At 46.5% G+C, this 23237-nt stretch overlaps 1 long non-coding RNA gene across 1 annotated transcript; it reads right to left on the reverse strand.

Moving 5' to 3' along the window:
• On the reverse strand, positions 1–23144 carry LOC116911103. Its single transcript, XR_004389312.1, has 3 exons — positions 22889–23144; positions 2233–2287; positions 1–1234 (listed from the first exon to the last, which is right to left on the reverse strand). It is a non-coding gene; the product is annotated as an uncharacterized LOC116911103 (long non-coding RNA).
• Between the last annotated feature and the right edge of the window lie 93 nt (positions 23145–23237).

Below are 23237 nucleotides of genomic sequence, written 5' to 3' on the forward strand. Positions count from 1 at the left end.
TAGAGGTTCAATGCCCCCATTTGAGGCTTTTTTATTGTCATAATTATTAAACATGCTAAAGTCACATACAGTGGCAATGTTTGCCCTGACTCCACAGTGGGGTGGCTGAGAACTACAGGGGTGTCACTGGGTTCACATGGCTCTAGGGATGACTAGAGATGGGGACGGGTAAAGAGGTAGGCAGATTAGCAAAGGCCAGAGAGCCCCTCATGTAGTATTTAGTTAACAATGATAGCATATAGCTTCAGACATCTTGGCCTTCTCTGCTTTTTTTTTTCCCCCTTCCTAAAAGTCTCTCAGTTTCATCTCCTGGCCTGAACCTTCTGCCATCTCTGGCTTCTCTGACCTCAGCCTGAAGGAAGCTTTTCCTGGTCTCTACCAGCCCCAGTTTTCTTTCCTTGGCAGGAATCTACTCAGCATGCACTAATGTATTGAGCTGCCTTATTTATTTATTTATATTTATTTTTGCATGGGCAGGGTTTTTTTTATTTTGTTTTTGTTTTTATTTTGTTTTGTAACCGTGGCTAACCTAGAATTCACTATGTCACCCAGGCTGGCTTGAACACACAAGGATCCAGCTGCCTCTGCCTTCCAAGTGCTGGGACTAAAGGCATGCACCCCCACATTCTGCAAGCTTCTTGATTCAGGTCTTCCCCGGGAGAAAGGGCAGCTGCACTGAGGCTGAATCATGGAGATGGGAGGAGCTGTGCAGAAGGACCTGAAAGTGTCACCTGATGTGTTAATGGTGCAACTGGCAGAAGCCTACATGTGCCCCACCTTGAGGCTCTGCACTCTGAGGGCTTTCCCCTCTTCCCCTTAGCACTAGGTGAAGGGGAGAGTCAAACCTCAGAACCTTTAGTTCTCTTAAATGGACTGATCCACCCTTAGCCTAGTGACTACCAACTAGAGTCTTGGCCTTCTCATGTCCTTGTGCCTCTACTACTGTGATGGCTTAAGAGAGCCTGAGACAAGAATATATAAAGGGTAAGCTCCTCAGGGACAGGCTAGAGGGATGAGGGGACGAGACACGTGAGAGTCAGAGCTGTGGAGGGGACAGAGGAAGTAGAAGGGTGAAGGGGAAGCCTGGTCATTCAGGAACTGGAATCCTTTTTCCTCTTCTGGAAGCGCCGGAACTTGCCCTGGATTGCAAGGGCGGCCTTCTCTGTCTCTGGTGCCGTTAAGTCAATGTCAATTTCTTCCTCCTCCTCGGCCTTCTTAATGCTGCCAGGTTTCCCTGTTGGAGACACATGGATGAATCAACCCAAATGATTCCAACCCTTCCCTCCAAACCTCAGACAAAGCGCTTCCAGTCCGCTGTCAGCCAGACAACTTGAGGTCCCCTCACTCTGCCCCCATCTTCTCCAGGATCACAAATTACTGATGATTCTAAAAGTTAGGGTGCTAGGCTAGTAATTCATGTAGCAGCCTCAAGACGTCTTGCTATTCTTGGATCGATATGACAAATGCCTTCTGCCAGCACTAACTCCCAAATCCTACAGTTCAAATCCCAAAATACGCTTCCAGCATTGGAGAACAATGGCTTGGATTATCTGACGAGTTTCTTCTTATCACTCACTCTTGGGTTGAGTTGGAGAAATGGCTCAGTGGTTAAGAGAACTTGGTGCTGTTGCAGAGAACCCAGGTTACACATCTGGTGACTCATGACCACCTGTAATTCCAGTTAAAGGGGCTCTGAAGCCTCATGGCCTTTGAAGGCATCTGTATGCATGTGTTGCACCTAAATTCACACTATGGGTGCACACACATATATATACATTTTTTTAAAAAATCCTTTAAAATATTTATTTTTTTAAATTATTATTATTTTGGCATGTGTGTGCTCCATGTGTAGAGTTCAGAGGACAGACAACTTGTGTTTGTTACTTCTTGCCTTCTATCACGTGGGTTCCCCATGTGACTAAGCTGAAGTCATTAGGCTTGACAAATAAGTGTCTTTTTTCCCACTGAGCCACCTTGCTGGCCCCTCCTTATCATTTACATGCATTTCCCAACCATTCCAGACTTTACTTGCTAAAACCAAGAGACAAATACTGATATGATTGCTTCTTAGGGAAAAGTAGCCAGAGACCAGTACTATAGTAATCGCTTGTTTTAGTTGCCCTCTCCCCATTCTTTGATATCCACAGGATTGTCTTCTAGAGTTACAACTCTTGGATCAGGTTTCTACCTTCTTCATTACCTCTACCAACAGCCTAGCCCAACCACACTCACCTTTTTCCTCAGGGTCAGAGGCCTGGCTGGTTGCTGGAGGTGTTTTGGTGTTAAGCTAGAAGAAAAGAATAATAATGTGAGAGACAAATGGAAGCATGAAGGTGCTGCCTCCTCAGATCTTTTATGCATGTTCAAGCTTTCCCACAACCAGGCAAATTTCCCAAGACTTTTGAAGAAGCAGGTCTTGAGGTCAGGCAAAAATTCATCAAAGCTCAGTCAATAAGCCCCGAGTGATAGAGAATGCTTGTGATCCTAACATTCAGGAGACTGAAGGAAGAGGAGTGTCATGATTTCCAGACCAACTTGGGCCACATAGTGAGCTACTTAATGGAAACTTACTTCAAAAATAATTAACTCAGTATTTAGTAATGGTACAGAAACCACGGAGCACAAAATGGAGCACAGATGGAGAAACCCTGCCTTTACCGAGCTCATTCCAGGGATAACTCAGACAAACAAGGTGACTGTGATGTGAGATGGTAAAAAAAAAAGAACCAGAGAAGGCAAGGTAGGAAATGCTGAGTACTAGGTATGGACAGAAGAGCAGCCTTTACAGTTGTCAGAAAAAAGGTTATCTGGTCAACCATGGAGGTAACTTTTTCTTTTTTTCTTTTTTTGACATTGGGGATAGAATCCAGGGACTCATGTATGCTTGGTAAATACTTTCCCACAAAACTCTCTGAAAAGTGGCATTTGAGCACAAAGCTTTAAGAAATGGTAAAGACTGGATATCTGTGGCAAGACCGTACAGTGGAAGTTTCACCAGCCTCTTTGAAGAGCAGCAGGATTCAGGCAGAGCCTAAGTGGAGAGAGAGAAGGGATGGGAAAGAGACCAGGCCCAGCTATGTGGGAGCAGATTATGTAAGGCCTGTTAGAGGCCAGCCAAGCAAGAGAAGATGGAAGCTTGAATCTGAACAATGGCCATGAAGGGGACACAAGTGTCAGCATTTTTTTTCCCTCTTGGTTTTAGCAAGTAAAGTCTGGAATGGTTGGGAAACTGTGATCAAAATGATTCTAACTGGATAAGAGGTATTGTGATAAAGGGGAAGTCAAGAATTATTCCTGAGGAGGAGAAACAGAAAAAAGAAGTTCCCACTTGTTGCAGTAATAAATAATTGGACCTTTTTATCCTGTGCTAGTGCTGACACCATAGGGCCACATGGCATCTGAAGGTACCTTTATCTCAGCGGCAGCTGGTTCCAGTGTGGCACCATGCCATATTACCTCTTGCTATCCTCTAACCCCAGTAGTCTCTCAGCTCCCATTGCTAGTCGCCCTCTCCTGGCTGTCTCTCTGCCAGCTGGGAACTCTCTGGTCCCAGCTACCCAGTAAAATCAAGACACTAGAGATCCAGCAGAGGCTGGCCTATTACAGCTCCCTGTTGTGGACTCTGTCCACACTCCCACTAACTGCCCACTGGTAGTTAAAGTATAAACTCCCATTAAACCATTAAAATCAAGACTCAATAAGCTGTGATTTAGTAATCAGATCTATATGTTAAATTCTCAATCTACAAGACGTCCACACAAGAAACTCACAACTAATTAATAAGAATATAAACCACCCACCTAGATAAGATAAATTGACCTATAGAAATATATCCCTTAAGAAATGTTCATAACTACCTGTGGCCATTTAAGGCCACCTGGATCTGGATCACGTCTCCCTCTTGATTTTCTTTTTTCCCTTCTCTCTCTCCTTACAAAAACTCTGTCCCTGCCTTACTTTTTACTGTCCAATCATGGGCCTTGACTTAACTTGTGCCAGCCCTCACCTGCATATTGATATCAACCTATACCCATTTCCTGCTACAGAAAAGACAACTAAGGGAGGGGTTTTAGAAAGAAGAACAAGAGGATTTTTGTTTTGTTTTGTTTTGACAAAGTTGGGATAGCTATCAGTCAGCTGAGATGTTTCTTGCTCATCTGACAGGGGTTGCAACGCAGACAGGGAAGCCTTTGCACTAATTCTCCTGCCTCCTGTCCTTCACCTCTCAAGTGCTGGGATGACAGGTGTGTACCGTGATGCCCTTCTCTCTAGTATGTTTTTTGTTGTTGCTTTTGATAAGGAAGGCTCTACATCCGCTTCCAGAAAGGACGCAGCCCACCATGGCTGAGGAGGCATGGCAGCAGAGAGTGAGAAGGTTGGTCATGTTGCATCCTCTCTATGCTGGTTTTGAGGGGGTTGTTTTGTTTTTCGAGACAGGGTTTCTCTGCATAGCCCTGGCTATCCTGGAACTCACTCGGTAGATCAGGCTAGCCTCAGACTCACAGAGATCCACCTGCCTCTGCCTCCTGACTGCTGAGACTACAGGTGTGCACCCCACCACCTGGCTTCTACAGGACTGTTCTGTCTGACAGATTAAACTATAGCAGAGAAAGAGAAAAACCACAGGAGAAACAGAGAGTCTTACATCATTGTAAACCAGAGAGAGGACTTTAGACTGTGATCACAGTGACAAAATGATAGAGTATTCAGACTTCAAAGAAGTTTCATGGTAATGTAAGCTAGATATGCAGGTGCAGTTTTGAGTACAGAGAACACTACTGAAGAGATTTCTCTTTAAAGACGGCAAAACTGGACAATGGTTTGGGATAGATATGGGTTGTAGAAAGGTGTTTGTTAGGGTAGGAGATTTGAATGGTTGTGGGAATGGTTTAGTAGAGAAGGGAGAATTGGTGATGGAAGAGAGAAAGGATGATTAGCAGAGTGGTGGTTTGAATACTCAAGAAAAAAACAGACTCAGTACATGAGTGGAAGGGTTGGCCTTCAACAAGGCGATTGGCACAGCATTTACAGATAGGGTCGCAGGCATGGGATAGAGGTGAGCAGGGTGGCAGATATGCTGGGGATATACAGATGCTCTCTATTCAGGGAAACAAGAAGGGCATTGTCACCTGAGAGACTAAGGACAAGAAGTGTTAACAGTTGGAGGAAAGATGGTGATGAGCGAGATCCTCGCCTGAGACAGTGAGTGACAGGCGTGGTAGAACAGGATCAGCAGAGAATGAAAGTGCCCTCTGGAGGTTAACAGCAGGGATACAAAGTGAAACCAAGCAAGATACCGTCCTATCGCCCAAGGGAAGTCCAAAGTGTCCTGGTGTCCGTATTATAACAAACGCCAAGAGCAAAAGCAGCCTGGGCAGGGAAGGGTTAATATCAGCTTAGAGGTCCAGGCCATCACCGATGTCAGTTGGGGCAGGAACTCAAGGCTGAAACCTGAGAGCAGGCACTGAGGCAGAGACCATGGAGGAGTGCTGCTTAGTGGCTTGCCCGTCTGTCTTCTTATAGTGTCCTGGGCCACCTGCCCAGAGGTGGCACCACCCACAGTGAGCCAGTCCCTCCTGCCTCAGTCAAGAATATATGATACAGGTTTGCCCACAGGACAATCTGATGGAGGCTTTTTCTCAATTGAGTCTCTCTCTCTTTCAAAATGACTGTAGTTTGTATCAAGCTGACATGAAAACTAGCCAGCACAGTGAGGAGAAGAAACTGGTAATTACTGGGCATTTATTATTGTGTGACAAACCTGGCCTATTAACTCTGTGAGATAAACATCCTATTTCATAGCTGAAGAAGCAAGCTTAGAACAATGTTCTGGGTCTCACCCAGGGCCAAGTCACAAAGAGACACAGTATTTTCACATGTTAACCAAGTACATCGATATGTTACCACATTATGTCATTACCACATAATGACCACGCTCTTCAGAACATGTAGATGTACACTAGACTAGTCTTTCAACCCTGGTAAACTATTCTAGTAGAAAGTTATGAGAATCTAGGTGTGGGAATACAGTGCTTGGGAGATAAAGACAGAAGGATCGGGAATTCAAGACAGCCTTCAAAATATAGGAAGTTGTAGAAAAAAAGATAAAAGGAATTCTTTGACAAGCCCATGATCTTGGGTGGGTCTTACTTTCCTCCTGAACACTTTTAAATTAACCCTAGTGTTTAACATCTTTAACATCATCATCATCATCATCATCATCATCATCATCAACAGTTTTTCTGAGACAAGTTTCTCTGTGTATCCTTGGCTGTCTTGGAACTCACTTTGTTGATCAGGCTGGCCTCAAACTCACAGAACTACTCCTGCCTCTGCCTTGCAAGTACTGGATTAAAGGCATGCACCACCATGTCTGGCCCAAAATTAATTAATTAATTTGTTTGTTTGTTTGTTTATTTGATTGATCATTATAAGTGAGTGTGTGTGCATAACACATGTATATTGGTGTGGATGTGTGTGCCTTGGTGCACTGTAGAGGCCAGAGGACAATTTTTAGCGTCTTTTCTCACCGCCAATGCAAGTTCCGAGGATGGAACTCGGGCTGTCAGGCTAGCACATCAAGTGCTTTTACCTCTTGAGCCGTCTCACCAGCTCTTACGAATTGTTAATTAACTTCAACTCTGCCTCTAAACAAACACAAACAATGAGAAAGCAATTTAAAGTTACGAAAATATTAAACATAAGAAATAGTGAGGTAGGGGTGGGGATTTAGCTCAGTGGTAGAGTGCTTGCCTAAGCGCAAGGCCCTAGGTTTGGTCCCCAGCTCCAAAAAAAAAAAAAAAAAAAAAAAAAAAAAAAAAAAATAGTGAGGTATGGACTGGGGAGTCGGCGCAGTTAGTGACGGGTTAGCTGGTGTGCATGAAGACCTGAGCTCAATACTTAGATCCAAGGCAAAAACACGGAGGCGGACGGGCACACATCTGTAGTCCCAGCACTGAGGAGGCAGAGGCAGGTGGATCTCTGAACTTGCTGGGTAGCCAGCCAAGCCATTTGGCAAGTTCCAAGTCAGCATGAGACCCTGTCTCCCCACCCATCCCAAAAGACACCCCACCTGAGGGTGTCCCTCTGGCTTCTACATGCATGCACATACGTGTACATGCACACCCCAACATATAAAGCCCTTCCACACTCGCTCAAATGGTGATATACTGTTATTAACACAGAAAAGAACCTTTAACAAGGTCATAGCCAGATATGGAGATTCATGCTTTTAATCCCAGCACTTGAGAGGCAGAGGTAGGGAGATCTCTGTGAGTTTGAAGCCAGCCTGGTCTACATAGTGAGTTCCAGGCTAACCAAGGTGAAATCTTGTCTCAGGAAAAAAAAAAAAAAAAAAAGAGTAGGTCGTAAACTGGCACTGTCTGGGTGGCCTTCAGTAGGAGAGTAGGTGCTTAGCATGTTCAAAGCCCTGGTTTCCATTCTGAGAACCAAACAAACTGATTGTGGTGATTTGAAAAAGAATGTCCCCATTAGACTCATATATTTGGATGCTTAGAGAGTGACACTATTAGGAGGTGTGGCCTTTTTGGAGTAGGTGTGACCTTGTTGGAGGAAGGGTGTCACTGGGGTTGGGTCTGGAGGTTTCAAAAAGGCCACTTTAGGTCCAGAGTGTCTCTTGCTCTCTCTCTCTCTCGCTCTCTCTCTCTCTCTCTCTCTCTCTCTCTCCAGATCAGGATGTAGCTTGTAACTTATTCCCTTATTCCTCCAGCACCTGCCTGCACGCTGCCATGCTTCCTGCCATGATGATAACGGACTAAGCCTCTGAAAATGTAAGTGAGCCCTTGGCCTTAGGGTTTTATTGCTGTGAAGAGACACATGACCAGAGTAACTCGTATAAAGTACAACATTTAATTGGGGCTAGATTACAGTTCATAGGTTCAGTCCATTACCATCATGGTGGGAAGCATGGCATCACGCAGGCAGACTGGGTACTAGAAGAACCAAGAGTTCTTCATCTTGATCAGAAGGCAGCCAGAAGGAGACTGTATTTTGCAAGCAGTCAAGAGGAGGCTCCCTTCTGCACTGGGTGGAACCTGAGGGTAAGAGTACTCAAAGCCCGCCCACACAGTGACACACTTTCTCCAACAAGGCCACATCTATTCCAACAAAGCCACACCTTCCAATAGTGCCACTTCCCAGGGGCCAAGCATATCCAAACCACACAGCCCCCAATTAAATGCTTTCTCTTATAAGAGTTGCATGGTCATGGTATCTCTTCACAGCAATAAATATTCTAAGTCACTTGATAGAGTCCAATATTTTTTTTTAAAAGATAGCATGTGTTTAACTATTTTATATATATACATATCTGTGTGTGTGTGTGTGTGTGTGTGTGTGTGTGTGTGTGTAATTTGAGGCTAGTTAGGACTGGAAAGATAGCTTAGCTTTAAAAAGTGCTTGCTATGTAAGCTTAAGAAGTTGAGTCCAATCCCCAGAAACCACATAAAGAAACAAGGTAATTCTAACAGAGGGAGAGACAGAAATAGGTGGATCTCTGGGCATCCCTTAGCCAGCCTAGCCTATTGGTGTACTTGAGGCCAGTGAGAGACCCTGATAGCACCCACAAAAAGACCACTCAAGGTTAGCCTGTAGCCTCCACACTCAGGCACACTCACACACATGGATATACCTATGCCCATTGGAACATGCATACATACATATAGTGAATAAGAAATAAATAATTTGGGGCTGGGGATTTAGCTCAGTGGTAGAGCGCTTACCTAGGGCGCAAGGCCCTGGTTGGGGTCCCCAGCTCAAAAAAAAAAAAAAAAAAAAAAAAAAGAAAGAAAGAAATAATTTAATATCTGAGGCTAGATATGAGGATACAAATGTATAATCCCAACACCTGGGGAGGTAAGGCATTAGGATTACAAATTCTAAACCAGCCTGAGCTATAGAGGTGAGAAGGTGAGGCTAGGGAGAGATTTGAAAACACACCAAGCAAGATTCTGAAAGCCCAGGAAAGGCCTGCTGGTCTCTTGTAGACCAGAAGAGCTTCTGTAGGAGGAGGGATTCTTTTTGAAACTCTGGGATGGCTAGCCCACAATCATTATTCTTTCTCTCATTGGTCTTTTTGAGTTAGATAATTTTTACCTAATTTTTGGTGCGTTGGGATCAGCATAGTGATCTAGTAGGCAATACCTTTCACTGTGCCATACTGTAGTCTTGAAAAGTCTGTCCACACTGCAAAAGCACAGCACGGAGTGTGTGCAGTGAGAGAGGACAGCCAAGAGTCCAGACAGGAGAGTCATGGGAGGGAAGGGAGGCAAGTTCAACAGTTCCAGGGTCTCGAACTTCAAATGTTACTTTCTCTATTGGCCAGCACATCTCCAACTGTTATCCTGGCTTTGACCATTATCCCTTTCTTACTCCTGGCTTATTGCTTTAACCCACCAAACCTATCCCAACTCCTCCCTTTTGGAAAAAAATGACTCCTTTGCTAATATCTCCCCTAAGGGAGTTTTATGATGATATTAATAAGAAATGTTTCCTGGGGGCTGGAGCGATGGCTCAGCGGTTAAGAGCAGCGACTGCTCTTCCAGAGGTCCTGAGTTCAATTCCCAGCAACCACATGGTGGCTCACAACCATCTGTAATGGGCATGTCTGAAGTCAGCTACAGTGTACTCACATACATGAAATAAATAAATAAATCTTTTAAAAAAGGAAAGAAAAGAAATATTTCTTATAGTGTTGGGCATTCGAAGTCTTTAGCTCTGTGTGTGTTGGCTAGTTTTATGTCAACTTGACATAGAGTACTTTTAGAAGGGGGGACATCAATTATGAAAATGTCCCCACCACATTAGCCTGTGGGCAAGCCAGTCATGGGCAAGTCAGTCGTGTGTATTTTTATTAAGTTTTTAAGCAATTTTTTTGTATGTGTGAGTTTCACCTCATGCACCCAGTCCCACTCATTTCCTCATCCCTTTGTATCTGCCCTTGCCACCTCCTCCCCAAAACAAAATAGTACACACACACACACACACAACACACACCCCCGAACAAAACAAAATAACCCAAAACATAGAAAACATCTTGTGACAAAAGCTACTGTCATTTTTTTGATGTGAGAGGAACCATCTCACTGTGGGCAGTACCAATCCTGGGCTGGTGGTGCTGTGTGCTGTAAAGAAAAGGGCTGAACAAGCCACGGGGAGCAAGTCAGTAAGCAGCACTCCCTCTGTGGCTTCTGCTTCAGCTCCTGCCTCCAGGTCCTTGCCTTGAGTACCTGCCATGACTTCACTGGATGGTGGACAAGCTGTAGGATGAAATAAGTCCTTTCCCCTCAAGTTGGTTTTGGCTATGGTAAAACCACACATGATTTACCTCTCAGTGGAAACACCAACTAAGACACTGTATTAGTTCATCTTTTGTTGCTGTGATAAGACACCATGACCAAGGCAAGTTATCAATGAAAGCATTTAATAAGGCTCATGGTTCCAGAGGAATAGAGTCCATGATGGCAGAGTGAAGCCAGGGCAGCGGGAACAGCTGAGGGCTCACACCTCAAACCAAATCACAAGCAGGAGGCAGATTAGGAATGGCTAAGTCTTTTGAAACCTCAAAGCCAACCCCAGTCACAAACCTCTGCCAAGCCACGCCTCCTAGTCCTTTCCAAACAGTTCCACCAACTCAGAACCAAGCATTCAAATGCAAGAGCCTCTGGGGGATATTCTCTCATTCAACAGTTCCCAGCTAGTGGCACTGTCTGGGGAGGCTCAAGAGGTGTGGCCTTGTTGGGGGAAGCAGGCTGACTTTGAGACTTTAAAGACTTACACCATTTTCTAGTTTACTCTCTCTACTTTGTGCTCCTGGTTCAGAGTGCGAGCCCTCAGCCTCCTCTCTCAGCATCCAGCAGTTCCTAGCACCAGCTGCCTCTACCCTGCTATCATAGACTCTAACCCTTGAAACCATAAGCCTAAGTAAACTCTCTTCTGTTAGTTGCCTTGGCCAAGGTGTTTTATCACAGTAATAGAGAAATAACTAATAGGTTGTTCCTCAACTCTCCTTCTCATGTCAGCTGATCTGGAGCCAAGTCCTCTAAGCAGGAGTATGTGTCAGAGCTGAACCACAGACTGCCATGTTTCTTCTGCCTTACTAGCTTCCCCCTTTCCTGAGCCTGTCCTGGCCCTGGAATAGAGCAGTGGCTGTGATCTGGCTCCCCAGGGGTTCCTAACTCCATTTGGGTTATATTTATTTAGGTTCATAACCCAAGATCACGAGTTTCCATTGGTGAGGCCAGAAAGGAGTACTGTAAGGTCCCTACTGCTCACAACACCCCTTGAAATCTCCCTCACGCCATCCGTGGAAAACTGCTAGGGATGCTTCTTCCTGCCCCTCCTCCCTCCATCCTTTCGAGCCAACTCTCAAAATAGCTACTTGTGGGCACTGCATTTCTAGATTTAGCTGTTTGTGACTTGTTGGGGGTAGGGACAATCGGACTAGCCTCTGTATGGTACTCGGTTGCTCACTGGTCCCTGTCCTCTACCTCAATGTTCTAGGTTGTTTTCTAGAAAAATCAACTTTAGATGAATTAGGGTGATCTGGTACATGTACTCGAAAACTATCAGACTATCCTATCTGTACTTCAGGTTCACCTGGTACTCTATAAAAACAACAAAGCAATCAAAACCAAAAAGCCCTCACAAACTCTCATCTCTCCAAAGGAGCAACGTCAACTCAAGAGCTACAACAGGTCTGTGTTTCTCAGCGTCTTAGCCCTCATGCTAGGCAGGTGTGGATCACAAAGCTCCTGGGCATTCTGCTGCTTTCAGGTCAGAACTAACAATGATAAAATGGTTTAGCAAAAATCTTCCTTCTCCTTACAGCAGTGGTTCTCGACCTTCCTAACGCTCAGCCTTTAATACAGTTTCCTCACGTTGTGGTGACCCAACCATAAAGTTATTTCTGTTGCTACTGTATAACTATAATTCTGCTACTGTTATGAATCATCATGTAAGTATCTGTTTCCCTGTCATGTCATTCAACTGCCCGCCTCCAGGGGTCACAGGTTGAGAACCACACCCTTGCAGGCTCCATGTAGGAGAACTGATAGAAATCAAGGACTTGGTAATGTTACCTTGCCTTGTTATTTATAACCACATAGATAAATACTGCCAGTCTGTTACTTTTGTATGCGCTTTTAAAGCCACTAACATACGGACTCACTCTATCAGCTCCAGAAAATATTTATTCTCCTTTTCCAAACCAGGAACTGAGGACAAGAGTGGTTAATTTTTTTGGCCTAAGGTCGTATAGGTAAGTCACAAGGACAGGGCTTGAAGTCAGAAAGGCAGTCTTGAGAGTCCGTGCTCTTGAACGTTATGCTATGTGATATCTAGATCTCCAACTAAAGTGTCTGTGTGCACTCACATTCACTCACATACACTCGAGAGGAGGGCTAATGTGAATGACCTGACTGTGGAAGTTAGCCCATACAGCAGAGCAGTCCCCAGGTAGGAAGGAAGATCTTTGGAATCATGGTTGAATTCCATACCGACAGCCAAGTGACTGAATCCAAATTCTCCCCAATTCGGATTCTCAAGCAGCTTCTCAATTCACAATCCAAAACGCCTTCTTCACGTCACCTTGGGGAGCTGGACCCTGCCCTCTCATTATGGAGGAGCAATCTTACTTCATGCTATGTGAGGACTTTATCCCAGACCACACATCCCCACTCAGATTCGTGCTGGGCTTGTTGACCGGACCACCTTGACTTGGGGTTTGCTTCCTGGTGCTCGCTCTGTGAGGCTCCTGACACACCAAACTGACCCCCAGGGACTATCCAGATTCTTCACTCGCAGGACCAGATCCTAGCCCTTCAGAGTCTGAGAATTCCGTGTGCAAGACCATCGCACTCTTTCCCAGAGCAAACGACTCCCTTGCTTACATTCGAAACTATTATTCGCGTCCTAGTGAGCTCAGAGCTGGGTTCAGTGCAGTGCCATTGCCCACACAGGACTAATTGTTTCCACTTCTCTGTACCAAACACTAATTAGCAACTGTGAAACCCATCACATCTCACTTTCCCTAGAGAGCCCCAACGTCTTCCCTTGCCTACCTTCTTGTATTCCTTTCATCCACTCCCTCCTCTGGGCCTGATGTATTCCAATGTTCCATTCCCTCACTTGGCAGTAGGTGCCAGTTCCTATACAAATGCTCTTGTTTTCCCTGCAGCTCAAAGGTGTGGACTCTGCTCTGTAGGGAGAGTAGATGACAAAGGCCTGCTGGGTTAGGGGATTTTTTTTTTTCTTTTATCCCATTAGGCTTTAAGATGCAGATGGAGGCCATGTTTTCTTTCCTTAGTATTTCCCTCCAAAAAGTTATCTGCCCTTTTTAGTTCCTCCAAATCCGAGCACAGGAAGCCATTGTATACTCACCCATCTCCGCCTTCCCAGACCTTTTATTAACAGTCAGTCCAGGTCTTAGGGATCTGAGCTCCAGGCTCAGCCCCTTCCTCTAGGAACCACACAATCCATCCTTTTATCCTCTAATATAACTCCCCACCCCCCATCTCTCTCTCTACCTGCCCTCCCTCCTCCCCTTTTGATGTGAATTCCTTTTCCAAGTACCATTAGAATGAAAAGAAACAGACCTGGGGCCAAGGTCTGAGGAACAGGAACATTAAAAGGATAAGGAAAATCATTATGGTAAGAGAAATAAACCAGACCCAGAAAGACAAATAGTCGGTTTTCTCTCCTATGCAGACTCTAGACACCAGGGGTGGGGTGCAGGCGCGGGAGAGAGATGAAAATAGACAGGGGGCCAGGAAGGGGAGGAAGAGATATTAGGGAAGAGGAGAAAATGCTAGAACGCACATGACTTAAAAGCAGAAGGGGAGGGGGGTGTCTTCAACAAGCAGTACGGAAACAATTGGATGGACATTGCAAAACTAGCTCACTTGGACCTTACAGAAACCAACTGCAAACAGACTCAAAAGCTAAACTTTGAAGAAGTGGAGGCGGTTAGGGTGAAGCAAGCTTGAGGTCAATGTGGCCTGTACAGTACTGCAGGCTGACCACACGAAATCCCGTCTCAGGGCAGCAGTGGCAGCGGTGGTGGTGGTGGTAGTGGTAGTGGTAGTGGCAGTGGCAATGGCGGTGGTGGATACAATTAAGTGTAAGATTTTAGAATAAAGCCTAGGGGCAAAGGTTTTGCAACCTTAGCATAGAAAAAAATGTCTCAGATGTAGAAAAACAAAACTCATAGAGAAGCATTATAAAGTGGAACTTTTCCCAAGAGAAGAGGGGTCCAAGTTACAGGCGGAAAGAACTTGCACTCCAGAGGTTTGGGGGTTTTGTTTGTTTGCTTAGCATGGTCTTACATAGTGTAACTCAAGCTGACCTAGGGCTTTGTGGCCCTCATTTATTATCAAACTCATGCAATCCTCCTTAACCTTCTGAGGGCTGAGATTGCAAGCCTGAGTCACCATAGAGTACGTTAGAGAGATAACTCGGTGATTAGGAGCACTGGCTGCTCTAACAGAGAGGACTGAGGTTCTGTTCCCAGGGTCCACATGTAGGCTCACGACCATCTGTAACTCCGGTTTCAGGTGACCTAGTGCCTCCTTCTAGCCTCCTCAGACACCAGGCAAGGTTCATTTGCAAACGCTTTCAAGCAAAACACTCATGTCTTAAACATCAAGGAACTCAGGGGAGGTTGGAGAGCTCAGTGGTTTAGAGTACTGGCTCCAGCCAAGTGTGGTTTTAGTCCCAGCATTCAGGAGGCAGAAGGAGGCATATCTCTGAGTTGGAGGCCATCTGGTCTATAGCCAGGGCTACACAGTAGAGAGACCCTCTCTTTAAAAAATAAAACAAAACAAGACCTGGGCAGTGGTGACCCACATCTTTAATCCCAGCACTCGGGAGGCAGAAGGCAGATCCCTGTGAGTTCAAGATCAGCCTGGTCTGCAGATGGAGTTCCTGACAGTCAAGGTTACACAGAGAGACCCTGTCCCGAAAAAAACAACAACAAAAAGCACTGGTTGCCAATTCTCAGGATCCACCCCTACTCCCCACCCCCAAAAAAACCCAAGAGCAAAACAAACAAAAAGACAATTGTATCCAATCGTGGTACAGCATGCCTATAATCTCAACTCAAGATCATGAGTTCGAAGCCAACATGGGCTATATTATGAAACCTTGTCTTAAAAAAAAAAAAAAAGGAAAATACAAAAAGATAAAAAAACAGATCCAAAAATAATTGTATGAGTCAGCATTGTCTTGGCAAAGCACCTAAAGACAGTCCACATAGCAGCAGCCTAGCTGCTCCTTCCCCTTGGCCAATACCGGGGAGCAGGTACCCCATAACTCAACTGTTGTACAGGACCCACTCACCCTGCCCCCTACCGGTCTTCCTTTTCTTCCTTTGTCGCTTTCCCCTTTAGTGGTGTTACCACAGCAACCATCATCACCAGAAGAGGAAGACTGGGTCTCCCCCTCCTCTTTTCCAAGCAGCAAGTTAAAACCAGTTTGGGGAAGGGTAAACTATTGAGCTCTCGCCACGCTCTCCACACTCCCGGGATCACAGATGGTTAACAGCAGTAATAACCAGGAGCAAGGGACCCCCCTCCCCGCCCCCCTCCCGTACCTGGGACAACCGCATTTGTATGACATGACTTGGGTGCTGTGCAGATGAAAACACCGATTCCAGTACTGCTACAATTATTTAGCTTTGATGGACAGTCACAGATACCCACAGTTCTCTCTGTAGACCAGGAGAGAGAAACCTAAAAAGAGCTTGAAGCGTAAAAAAGTTCTAAAGACATGGAAAAAATAAATAAATAAATAAAAGAAAAACTAAAAAAAAAAATTCTAAAGATAAGCCGTAAAAGAGCCCCCCTCCCCACCCCCATGCCTGGCAGTGGTGGTGCATACTTTGAATCCCAGCACTCAGGAGGCAAAGGCAGGCAGATTTTTTTTTGAGTTCTAGGCCAGTCTGGTCTACAGAGTGAGTTCCAGGACACCCAGGGCTTCATGGAGAAAACCCTGTCTCCAAAAACTAAAACCGAAAAAAACAAAACAAAAAAACCAAAAAAACAAAACTCTCCCCTTCCCCGTCTTTATATTGACATAAGTCCAAGATCTCACAAACTCCATTTTCAGAAAGAAACGGGAGCACGAGTTAGTGGATATTTTTCCAGGTACTGGGTGGTAAGAGGCTTTGTTCTTAATCCCCCAAGAGGGTGTTTTTATACTGATGAGTTCTCCCCCAATGGAAGCCACTGCTAACAGCCCTTACAGAAGCCTCTGGGATCCCGTGCCCCTGCACGACCCTGGACTGCTGTTTTTGGAAATCTGTTGGAACTGTTTCAACTCTTTCAGTGCAGTAACCAGCAGCAGTCCTCAAACAGCTTCAGAAAGCCTTGCTCAAGGTCACCCTCAAGATAATAACAGAAAAAGAACTAGGAACCCTTACTTTAGTTTCCCCATACGCACATTCCTCTCCTAATACAGAAACTGTAAGACCAGACGCCTGACATCTTAGATACCTCTGACCACAAGACCAGAAACTTAAGCAGCACCAGTGTCCCGGTTTGTCCCTCTCCCCTTGGCCACCCACCCTGTTTTCTAGACTAGCCCCCTGGTTTGTCCCTCTCCCCTTGGCCACCTCACTCTGTTTCCTGGAATAGCAGTACCCCCCACTAGAGGCAGGGGCAGAACTCTTCACCCCTGCCAACTCATGGTATGCAATGAGTCAACAGCCCCTGCCCATTCCCCCCAGCACGGGCTGCCACAGTTTAATGAGTGGTTATTTGTGGCACTCTGCACGCAGCTTGGAGGCGAGCCTTTACCCCATACTGAGGAGTGGGGATGGGGAGAGAGAGTAACGCTAAAGCTTCATTTATTACTATAATCTTCAATGTGCATCCCACCAGCGGTGTTAACATTCTAAAATAAACGTATTAATCCCCCTGCAGCCTACAAAGCAAACACTCAGCTGGAGGCCTTTGTGTGGGAGGGAGGCAGCACCAAACACAACAGAGTGGTAAATGGCACCTCTTTTCCCTGGGTGGGGGTTGGTAACCAGGTGATGCCTTCCGGAGTCCGGCGGCCCGAAGCAGGAATCAAGCTTTGGAGTTGAGGCAGGGAGCTCAGCCCTGTGGTATGTGGTAGCTCACCCGTGTTAACAACTCACCCCTGCGACAGCAGTAGTCAGGAGGCTGAGCCACCGGGATCTCAGAGGCTAGTCGGAGCTGATGAGTTCTAAGTCAGCCTAGGCTGGTGATGCAGGAAGGGAAAAGGGAAGAAGGGAGGGAAGGAAGAAAGCAACCCAGGCTTTCAGTGAGTCTGAATGGTGAGGAGAAGGTCACAAGGTCTAAATTCATTGTTTAGCTTTGTTGTACACTTTTGCTTTTAAAGATTTATTTATTTCATGTTCATGCACACGAGAAGAGGGCATTAGATTCCATTACAGATGGTTGTGAGCCACCACGTGGTTGCTGGGAATTGAACTCAGGACCTCTGAGTGCCCTTAACCACTGAGCTCTCTCTCTTCAGTTTGTTTTGTTTGGGTGTTTGACACAGGGCCTCAAGTAGCTCAGGCTGAACTCCTGACCTTCTTGCTATCACCTCCTAAGCACTAGGATTATGGCACACACACCCACACCTAGCCACCAAGTCTAGGCCTCCGGGCCTTTATTTAAGGACACCTTAAAAGAAGGAGGAGGGGAGGGGGAGGGGGGGGGGGGGGGGGGGGGGGGGGGGGGGGGGGGAGGGGGGGGGGGGGGGGGGGGGGGGGGGGGGGGGGGGAGGGGGGAGGGGGAGGGGGAGGAGGGGGAAGGAGGGGGGAGGAGGGAGGAAGAGGGAGGAGGAGGAGGGAGGAAGAGGGAGGAGGAGGAGGCGGCATTCCGTGTTGTGTTCACTGATTCTCATTCTTCCTGATTGTCATATTCTCCTGCTCTCCCTCTCCCAAGCTCTCATGTAACCCAGCCAGGCCTCAAACTCATTACCTAAGGAAGACCTTGTCTATCACCTGAGCTGCAACAGCATTAGCTTTTGCTTGTTTTAGCTTTGTACCCGAGACTGGTCTTGAACTGGTTACATAGGCGAAAGGGCCTCAAACTCATCCTCCTGCTTCCAACTCCTAGCTTACGACACGCACCATTGCAAAGGAGTTATGAATCTACTTCTGACTGAGCTTTCTGTGTGTGAGAGAGGACGTGTACTGCACTGAGAGTTGAAGCCAAAGGCTTTATACACGCTGGAAAATTGTTCTGCTTCTGAACAGTCCCTTACCGTGTGTGTGTGTGTGTGTGTGTGTGTGTGTGTGTTATACCTGTGGGAGGTGTGTGTATGTGCAGGTGGTGGTGGAAGTACAACCTCAGGCAATGTTCTTCGAGAGTCAAGAGCTTTAAAGAGTATAGAAACTTCCAGAGCACTCTGAGGTACATAGTGGGATCCTAGGTCAAACACCAAGGTGTGTGTGTTGGGGGTGGGGGCTGAAGGTAGTTGTACATGGTGATACACGGCTCTAATTCCATTACTTGGGAGACAGATGTAGGAGAGTTGCAAGTTTAAGGCCAGTATGAGCAACTTAATATAAACCTGTCTCAAAATCACATAAAAAGGGGGCGGGGAATGGTGGTGAATGCCTGTAATTCTATCATTTGGGAGGTAAAGGCAGTAAGGGGAGGTGGCCAAGGCACAAGTATATCTCTCAAGAAGTTAATTAATTAATTAAACTTTAAGGGAAAAGATGATAGCTTAGTGATAAAGTATTTGCTCTGGGTTTGATCTCCAAGGCTGTTTTTTTTTAAAACTACAGGTAAATGAGATTTTTCTATATTCAATGGAGCAACAATTTAAAAGAGTCCTGAAGAAAATACATTTGGAAAGAGACATCAGCAGTACTGTGCCCTTGTCTTTTGGTACTACACAAACGCAGACAAGACTTGGGCTCTGGTTCCTCACCTGTAAAATCAGAAAACGGGACCAGATGATCTTTAAAGCTCTTCAGCAAATCTAAAACTCTATCACTGCAGTGTCTTGATATTTCATTTTGAGGCTATCCCGGTAAAAGATATACCTGACTTTCAACCTCGAAGAAATTTTTCAAAACAAAGTTTAGTTTTTCTATGATAAACCAGACTTACAAAAAAAAAAAAATGACTTGGAAATTAGGAAACGTAGACCGTAAAAAGCGGTAAGCATCCACAGGACCAACACTTTGAAAAGATAGTGGTTGATTTATTTTCTTCCCTTCAACCAGGATCAAAAATCTCCGTCGTGTCTGCTAGTTAGGGCCCTCCACAGACAGGCAGGAAAGAGGCATCAGACTCTCATATGACCGCCTGCCCCACAGAAACCTGGCGTGCAGTGAGATACCTGATCATGGCTGCCGACTGGGAGAATGAATCGTCTCTAGACTCAGATCAGAAGATGACAAAGCCATCAGCTTCTCACCAACCAGAAAGTCTTAGCTAAGCAGCTAAAGCCAATGACATAAATGGGTGAGCGAGAAGAGGATGAACCATGAGAGAAGGCTGTGAGCCAAACCCTGCTTTCCCTATTTTAGAAAACAGATTGCCGGAGATAGAAGACATTCTAATAACAAGTAGTCAGTCCCATGTTTTATATTCAATTTAACCAAATAATAATAATAAAACATAATATAATAAAAAAATAACAACAAAGCGAAATATAATGAGCATCGATGAGGGAGAGAGAAACTTGGGTGACAAGCTTCCTAACAACTGACTCACAGAGGTCCAGTAGAACTACATCACCCTGAATGTCCTTTGTGGGGAAGATTGCAAATGGAGACAGATGTGCACAGGGAAGAAAGTGATCCCTGAAGAGCAGTATCTGTTTCCATTAGGTAAGAACACCTCAGACGACTAACAGGACGCGAGAACAGCAGCTCTAAGTTCTCTCCTAACGATCTAGATGCTCTGTCCCTCGGTCTCTGTCCTCTGCCAGCTAAAACTCAGGAGAGGGGTGTGGGAATTGTCACCGGTAATCCGTGACTCCCATTTCAGCAGAGTGACTGTTGGACCAAAGGATTCGCCCAGCTAAGTGCCTCCCAGATGAGAAATGTCACGGCTTCTTACAAAACCCTGCAGTTCTGCTCTCTGCAGCCAGCTACACTGCATAAAAGGGGATTATAGGAAAGAGCCCTCCGGGACTGAACGCATTTCCCATACCCAAGCTTCCCCGGAACCAGAGGGAAAGTTATTAAAGGACAGGAGACAGACTGTGATTCACGGCAATCAAGTCCTGCCTCCAGCTGTGAACACAGACAAGCTGGAGATGATGCCCTCCCTGCAGCTCCTGTGCACAAGAGCATGCAGACACTGAAATGCTCCGCTGCAGTACTGAGTGACAATGACAGCCACCAGGAGAAAGCAGAGCCACCCTGCTCTGCAGCCCTACCAGAACCTTCCTTACCCATTCAGTTGCCCTGGTCCAGAGTCCCCCTCCCCAGTTGTCCCTCAGTGGAAACTCGAATCTCTTAAAGATATCCTGAATCTTCTCATTTCAAGCAGTGTCTCTGAAACAAGAAAATAAGCAGGTGGGGGAGGTAAAATCTACATAAGATTCGGGGTACCTGGCTCTCCTGGCCGGAGCACATCAACTTGAAAGAGGGTAGGGCTGAAAGAAATAAAGCCCTAGGGCTCCAGAGCTCCGGGCAACACTTCCGCTTTTATCATAGTTTCTTACAAGAGGAAGAAAACAGACTGGTTCTTAGCCTGTAGGGAAAAAGAGATTCCTCCCTTGGGGCTCTGGTTTAGAAACAGCTGGTCTCTGTGTACACCCAGGTGGCTGTCTCTGGATATTATAAATATTCATCCCTGAAGCAAGGCTCCACTCGGTGTTAGGAGACAGCCCGGATGGTTAAATTGCTAACTAGCCCAGTTTCATGACAGCTTAGGAGGCTGAGCAGTCTTCTACACAGAGTCCCCACTGATGGATCCTACTCATATCAGTCTGCAGAGCTCCTCGTCAAATTCGGCTGCTGTCTAGAGTAGCCAAGATCTGACTGCCCTAAGCGCACTGCAAACTGTTCTTACCATGGAAAAGCATCCCACTTCACTAAATGTCACTTCGAAAGCCCTCTACCGCATGTCCTACCCGGGAGCCACGCGTGTCTCCTCGTGTTAGTTTACCACAAACTAACCATAGATCCTGTCAGCATAGTCTTCAGAAAAATTCCCCGGTGGAGGATGGCTTGGGTTAAAATTGTTGGATTTAGAAAGGGGATGTTGGGGAGGAGCGGTTGGGACCCTCGACCTTGGCGAGGTAAAAGGGAAAAGAAAGCCTCCCTTCTCGTGTTAGAGCTGGAAAAAGCCAGAGAGGGTCAGTCCTTTTAATTTTATTATTATTTTCTTTCTGCAAGATTGCCATGGTCACTGTCACAAGGAGCTGAGGTACTGGAAACTTTCCTTCCTCTGCAGCCCACCAAGCGAGCTGGATTTTCCAGGATAAACTCAGTGGACATAGCAACCAAGACAACATAGCAGTTGGTACTAATTGACTCCCTAGGTGATAACTTTTGGTAGGAGTCAGCAGGACTACTGAAAAATATTCATCTTTCCTATCTAAACAGGCCCAGGCTGCAGGGAATTCTCTGTGTCTGTCTCTCTGTGTCTGTGTCTGTGTCTGTGTCTGTGTGTGTGTCTGTGTGTGTGTGTGTGTGTGTGTGTGTGTGCGCATCTGTGTCTCTCTGTCTCTTTGTCTCTCTCTTTCTCTATCTCTATCTGTATCTCTGTCTATCTGCTTTTAATATTGAAGACTGAACCCAGAACTTCACTCATGCAAGACGAGTGCTCTATCATTAAGGAGGCTTGTCAATTCTTAAGTTAGTTTTCTGGAACGAACTAACTTGAAACACACACTCACACACACTAGCTAACTCAGATTCCATTAGAAGCCAGGTAGTGTTTAAAGTACTTGACATATCTCACTTAGTCTTTCAGAACAACCAGCATTGCCTCCATTTTACAGAGAGAAAGCCAAAACACAGACAAATTAAGCGATGCTCCCAAGACCGCAGAGCTACCAAGTAGCACAACTAGCTGCTGGCATACTGCTGAGAAGCAGATTGAACACAAGGGCGAGCTTCCTAGGAAAGGGGCCGTAGAAGGAAGGCATGAGACGCCACTGTTCAGACCAACATCCTCTGCGAAAGACAATCTTGTCTCCCGATAAGAGGATCTGCCCAGGATGCTACGAATTAAGTCAGACAATAGGGAACAGGTCTTCTTAAAGTCTTACCATGGACAGTGTTCTTTGAAATGAGTCAACCAGCTATAAAGGACCGGGTTGACTCCCATCACCACCGAACCTGTGCGAAGATTTGGATGTAACGGGCACTGCAGAGGGAGGTCTACCCTGGATGAGAACATCTCCCCAGGTGTTAGATGTGCCTTCCTCCCCTACAGTATTCATGGACGGCAGGTCTCCCCATCGTTCCTCACTGAAAAGTGCCACCTAAAGGGAAGGAGTTAGGTGGCCGGGGACGGAGCTCTTGTTGGCTGCTGCTTATGGAATGCAAGAACCACAAAATCCTTGCTGAAGCCAGAGAGAACTGAAGTGGGGGGATCAAAGAAAGCCATGGTAACCTCGGAGCAATACGATAGATGCAGAGGATAGCACCCCAAGAGGCTAATCACCCTGAGAGCTCAGTTCCCGCTTACAGCTGACTCCAGTCATCCCCTCCCCAAAGCACTCTAGGCAATTGTTAGGCTAAAAGCACCCCCTCCCAGTAACTTCAGAGAACCGGGAGATGGGGGCTTTCCTGGAGGGGCAGTGGCGTCCATCCAGAGAGTATCTCTCGCTTCCCGGGGACCTGGAGCGGCAGCCTTCTCTCCGCCGCAGCCCTGGCCCGGAGCGCGGGAGGTGGCAGGGTGTGCTGAGTGGCACCACTCACCTCGCTCATCCCGGCGGCAGGACGGGGCGTGGCAGGCGCAGGTGAGGCAAGGGGTCCTCGGAGATGCGTGCGTGGACCACGGCCGAGAGTTGCTGGGCTCCGGGGCAGGTGCCCTAGCGGGCTCGGAGGGGAGCGTGCACGCCGCGAGCTGCTGCTTCGTGCTGCCCCAGGCGCTCCGGCTGCAGCGTAGCTCAGGGAGCCCCTTCTGACCTGGTCCTGTCAGCAGCTCCCCGCGCCTTGACCGGCTCCACCTTTTATAGTGAGCTGCGGTTCCCTGCTTCCAGCCCAACCAATAGAAACTCTGCCTAGCGCAGACTGACAGCTCCTTGAACCCAGTGGTGGCAGACTC

This window comes from Rattus rattus, chromosome 10, assembly GCF_011064425.1.
Source record: "Rattus rattus isolate New Zealand chromosome 10, Rrattus_CSIRO_v1, whole genome shotgun sequence".
Classification (NCBI taxonomy): Eukaryota; Metazoa; Chordata; class Mammalia; order Rodentia; family Muridae; genus Rattus; species Rattus rattus.